We start from the raw sequence: 6000 nt of genomic DNA on the forward strand, positions 1-6000 counted from the left end.
CCGATTTAATCTAAAAAAAGACCCAATAGTGATGTTTATGGGACATCTAGGAGTGCCAACAAAGAAGATCGTCAAAGGTAATGAATGTTTTATATTTTATTTCTGCGTTTTGTGTAGCGCCGGCTATGCTAATTATTTTGTTTACGTCCCCTTCGGGTATTTCGGGGTGTTGCATGCTATCAGATAATAGCTTCTCATGCTTTCGCTGAAAAGCATTTTAAAAATCTGACTTGTTGGCTGGATTCACAACGAGTGTAGCTTTAATTCAGTACCCTGCATGTGAGTTTTAATGAACGTTTGAGTTTTAACGAGTGCTATTAGCATTTAGCGTAGCGCATTTGCATTGAATATAGCCTGGTTATTGTTATGTTAGTGTGTTACTTTATATATACAGTGGGGAGAACAAGTATTTGACACCTGCAAAATCAGCAGTGTTTCCTACTTACAAAGCATGTAAAGGTCTGTCATTTTTATCATATGTACCCCTCAACTGTGAGAGATGGAATCTAAAACAAAAATCCAGAAAATCACATTGCATGATTTTTAAGTAATTCATTTGCATTTTATTGCATGACATAAGTATTTGATCACCTACCAACCAGTAAGAATTCCAGCTCTCACAGACCTGTTGGGCTTCTTAAAGAAAAACTTCCTGTTCTCCACTCATTACCTGTATTATCTGCACCTGTTTGAACTCGTTACCTGTATAAAAGACATCTGTCCACACACTCAATCAAACAGACTCCAACCTCTCCACAATGGCCAAGACGAGGCAGCTGTGTAAGGACATCAGGGATAAAATTGTAGACCTGCACAAGGCTGGGATGGGCTACAGGACAATAGGCAAGTAGCTTGGTGAGAAGGCAACAACTGTTGGCACAATTATTAGAAAATGGAAGAAGTTCAAGATGACGGTCAATCACCCTCGGTCTGGGGCTCCATGCAAGATCTCACCTCATGGGGCATCAATGATCATGAGGAAGGTGAGGGATCAGCCCTGAACTACATGACAGGACCTGGTCAATGACCTGAAGAGAGCTGGGACCACAGTGTCAAAGAAAACCATTAGTAACACACTACGCTGTCAAGGATTAAAATCCTGCAGCACACACAAGGTCCACCTGCTCAAGCCAGCGTATGTCCAGGTCCATCTGAAGTTTGCCAATGGCCATCTGGATGATCCAGAGGAGGAATGGGAGAAGGTAATGTGGTCTGATGAGACAAAAATAGAGCCTTTTGGTCTAAACTCCGCTCGCCGTGTTTGGAGGAAGAAGAAGGATGAGTACAACCCCAAGAACACCATCCCAACCATGAAGCATGGAGGTGGAAACATCATTCTTTGGGGATGCTTTTCAGCAAAGGGGACAGGAGGACTGCACCGTATTGAGGGGAGGATGGATGGGGCCATGTATCACGAGATCTTGGCCAACAACCTCCTTCCCTCAGTAATAGCATTGAAGATGTGTCGTGGCTGGGTCTTCCAGCATGACAACGACGCGAAACACACAGGCAGGGCAACTAAGGAGTAGCTCAGTAAGAAGCATCTCAAGGTCCTAGAGTGGCCTAGCCAGTCTCCAGACCTGAACCCAATAGAAAGTCTTTGGAGGGAGCTGAAAGTCCGTATTGCCCAGCGACAGCCCCAAAACCTAAAGGAGCTGGAGAAGGTCTGTATGGTGGAGTGGGCCAAAATCCCTGCTGCAGTGTGTGCAAACCTGGTCAAGAACTACAGGAAACGTATGATCTCTGTAATTGCAAACAAAGGTTTCTGTACCAAATATTAAGTTCTGCTATTCTGATGTATCAAATACTTATGTCATGCAATAAAATGCTAATTAATTACTTAATCATACAATGTGATTTTCTGGATTTTTATTTTAGATTCCGTCTCTCACAGTTGGAGTGTATCTATGATAAAAATTACAGACCTCTACTTGCTTTGTAAAGTTGGAAAACCTGCAAAATCGGCAGTGTATCAAATACTTGTTCTCCCCACTGTGTATATATATATATATATATATATACACAGTGGAGCAAAAAAGTAATGTCAGCCACCAATTGTGCAAGTTCTCTCACTTAAAAAGATGAGAGAGGCCTGTAATTTTCATCATAGGTACACTTCAACTATGACAGACACAATGAGGGAAAAAAAAAATATATATATATAAATAAAAGATATCAACGTAGTGTATGTAAACTTCTGACCCCCTGGAATATATATGATTTTTTATACTTTAGTTTATTTGGTAAATATTTTCTTCGTATAAAAAAAATATATAGTTAGAGGGCACACCCCTGCAGACACCGGGAATATACACGGACGTGACGCTGACCGAAGAACATTTTCTGGGGAAGTAATGTGGTCGGCATTTAATGGTGAGGCATTCCAGATCGGGAGAACAAAAGGATTTGAGTTCCTGTACGTTACCACAGTCACACCATGAGTAGGTAATCATGAAACATACACCAGGAGAGTTCATTCTTCCTGTCCGCACAATGGATAAAGAACCCCACTGGCTGAATAGACAAGACAATATATCCCTGATGTCTCTCTGGTAGGAGATCCTATCCTGGAGAATGTGTACTTTGTAGTCCAGGGACTGAACGTTAGTGAGTAATATGCTGGGCAGAAGTGGATGGTATGCACGCCTCACGAGTCTGACTAGGAGCTCCTTATTCCTCTTCTCCAGAATCAGGGTTTTAGTGCAGCCCCCGGGATGAATGGAACTGCCTCAGGGAGCTCAAACACAGGATCCAATTCAGAGAAGTCTAATTTCTGGTAGAATTTCTATTGACTGCCGATCTAATGTCCAAATGTTATTTTCGGCTGTCGGTAATAATGCAAAAAACATTTTGAGAAATGTGTATAATGTGAGAAACAACAACAAAAATGCTGTTGGCTAGGTGCTAGAAACAGGGCAACCATGTCTTTCCTGATTTCTCTTTGCCCCTCATATAGTTGCACTGTCATAGAGCTAAATCTAACTACCATGGCCTGTCCTCAACCCTGCCTCATCTTACACCATCGAATTATTACTGCTGTTCACAGCTTAGATGACTTGCAATTAACTGGCCAATATATCCGACAACAGTCCCACTCCTGCCAACCTATGTGTAACTGGTCTGGCTGTGTAGCTGTGTGTCGTGTTTGAAACCTAAAGGACAGCTCGTCGACAGCTTGATGTTATCCATTGATCTAGCATAGAGTAAATTAACTGCCCTACAAAAGGCAAAACGCAGTAACTATGAATTTGGTCAAAATCTTTGATCGGTTGTAATGGTCAGGTGTATTATCTGATTAATGTGGTATTTAGTTTCCTGACACAAGAACAAGCCAATTGATCAGAATATATCATGGATAATCAAACATCTCTGTGTGTTGAGACAAAAGACTTTGAAGTCAGATTTTGCATTAAAAAAATGACCCATTAGTTCCACTGCAATAACTGCAGAATTTACAGTTGAAACCCTATAGCTGTCAGATCCACATCTTCAGTATTGTGACCAACAGTCACACAGAAAGAAATGCCATCTATGCATTTACTTAGGATCTTGCTGCACTGGAGATGACTAACCACAATCAAATCATGACCAACATCATGACCCAGTCATGATTAAATTCATAACCAAAAAGCTCTTGGACGAGTCATGCATTAAAACAGTTGTGACTGGTACATCACACTGGTACATGCCATACAGCTGGCACTACCAGAGAGCCACCACACACACAAACGGAAATGGTCGTGTTCAGACAATAATTAATGCTTCCTTGATTAACAATGATTAACAGCTTGTATGTGGGCACAACAGTCTAGGTTAAAGTCACTCTCTCAATGGACCTCCTTAGGGAAACAAATAAAAAAAGTATGTCAAATACAGTAACAGTAATCCTATCCCATCCTACTGTCTCCAGCTTTTCATCATCATGTCATCTTCTCTCAGTCATGTGTCTTTCACACTCTTATGACTGTTTACTCAGCCTGATTTTGGATGTAATATTTTGGTACTTCTTATTGGTCACGCAGCAGATTTCTAACAGATATTACTGCACAGTTGGCACCAGGGACACAAGCATTCTGCTACACCCCAATAACATCTGCTAAACACAGTGTGACAAATCAAATTTGACTTGATTTTGATTTGATAAAGCTATGTAATTCTTCTTCATACTCAATATCCAGATTATATAATTTAAGAGAGAAGAGCAGTAGTATACTTGTTCATACTGTTGAAAGACAGATGACATCTTCAATGCAGCGTTGGCTACTGGGGTGGAAGATAACAAAGCAGACCGGTCTTGCCTGTTCTTAACTATTGTGGTGATGTGGGTAAGAATGCTACACTGTAAAACACAGAGAATCTGACTGGTAAAAACACACCATTTAGAGTCAGGAATGAACTTTCAGGTTCTTTCTGAAACACATCTTGGCATGACAAATATGAACATAGCCAAGAGAGAAAAAACCTGAAGAGTGAGGAAGAATCTTCCTTATGAAGTAGACGGACAGAGCAATGATCAAGTTATTTCAATACTTTTGAGAAAACAACAGTGGAAAATGTTTGTTGACTTACCCTGTCACAAGGTTGGCTGAGAACAAAGGCTCTGCCAATGCTGTGTATATTGTCAGGATGCTGGATGCCTCTGTAACATGACAGAGCAGCCGAAAGTTGGAACCAGTAAAGGGGCAGGACAGCAGAACAGTAGCCACAATATAAATTCAAGAGAGATAGTGAAAGAAAGAGAGGGAGGGGGGATGGAGGGAGGGAAAGAGAGGGGAAGGGAAAGAGGAAGGGGGAGGTAGGGAGCGAGAGGAAGGGGGGCAGTAGAGAGCGAGAGGAAGGGGGGCGGTAGAGAGCGAGAGGAAGGGGGGCGGTAGAGAGCGAGAGGAAGGGGAGCGGTAGAGAGCGAGAGGAAGGGGAGAGGTAGAGAGAGATGGGGGGTAAAGAGAGATAGGAGGGGGTAAAGAGAGATGGGGGGTAACGAGAGATAGGGACGGGGGTAAAGAGAGATAGGGAGGGTGGTAAAGAGAGATAGGGAGGGTGGTAAAGAGAGAGGGAGGGTGGTAAAGAGAGATAGGGGGGTAAAGAGAGATAGGGAGGGGGTAAAGAGAGATTAAAAATAACAGTTAATGGTGTTGCTGAATAATATGGTGTGTGCCAATCCTCCCCAACAGAACATTCTGATTACGATTTCAAAATGGCCCAGTATCTGGAATATTAAAACATTTTGTGAAATGTTTAATTGAACCTTTATTTAACTAAACAAATCAGTTAAGAACCAAGTATTATTTACAATGGCGGCCTACCGGGGAACAGTGGGTCTTGTTCAGGGGCAGAACGACACATTTTTACCATGTCTGCTCAGGGATTCGATCCAGCAACCTTTCGGTTACTGGCACAACCACTTGGCTACCTGCCGCCTCAAATTACTGGCCTCGGTTGTGTCTATCCCTGAATTCAGTCAGTAAGTTTTCGAATAAAATGCATCAGCACAACATGTTAACACATTTTAAAAACAGATTAATACATTACCTTGTCGAGTAAAGGTATAAATAGAGCGTGGTCATGAAGTTAGTATTCTGTTCGCTCAATCCGTTTTTGTTCAGTGGAGGTTAATTCCCGAAAGAAATCGGTCCGTGTATTGTCCGTTCATTGGTTATACCATTGAAATCAGGAAGTGAAAAACCGAAATCGTTCATTTGATCACCTACGGCTGTACGCGCGCACAGCCGACATTATGATAACTTATCCGTGCGTTTCTGCCAATTATGCAATGTCAGGGCATTGCTTCACTTAAAGTAATATAACACTAAAATGTTCACGTCATTGTTTTTATGTTGTTTTCTATCATATCGTATATTGAATGAAGATGTGACAAACAGGCCTACAATAGCCTACTATAATATCTAGCCTGGGCTACTCAATAACATAAAATATGTATTTGACATTATTTGTTTAAAATGTTTACAGCACATGACATCAGGAATGTTATGTTCAAAACCT

General features: G+C 41.5%; 1 protein-coding gene across 2 annotated transcripts in view; it reads right to left on the reverse strand.

Moving 5' to 3' along the window:
- The window catches only part of LOC118360706 (F-actin-monooxygenase mical1-like), a 49585-nt gene extending 43872 nt beyond the window's left edge, over positions 1-5713 (reverse strand). Inside the window, exons 1-2 of one of the 2 annotated variants that reach the window (XM_052485043.1) lie at positions 5530-5713; positions 4570-4639 (exon numbers count right to left, since the gene is read on the reverse strand). The gene's annotated coding sequence lies outside the window, so the exon portion shown is untranslated. The remainder of the gene's footprint in view (positions 1-4569; positions 4640-5529) is intronic. The other variant, XM_035740033.2, reaches the window with a different exon arrangement.
- Positions 5714-6000: the final 287 nt, after the last annotated feature.

This window comes from Oncorhynchus keta, chromosome 28 (assembly GCF_023373465.1).
Source record: "Oncorhynchus keta strain PuntledgeMale-10-30-2019 chromosome 28, Oket_V2, whole genome shotgun sequence".
Lineage (NCBI taxonomy): Eukaryota > Metazoa > Chordata > Actinopteri > Salmoniformes > Salmonidae > Oncorhynchus > Oncorhynchus keta.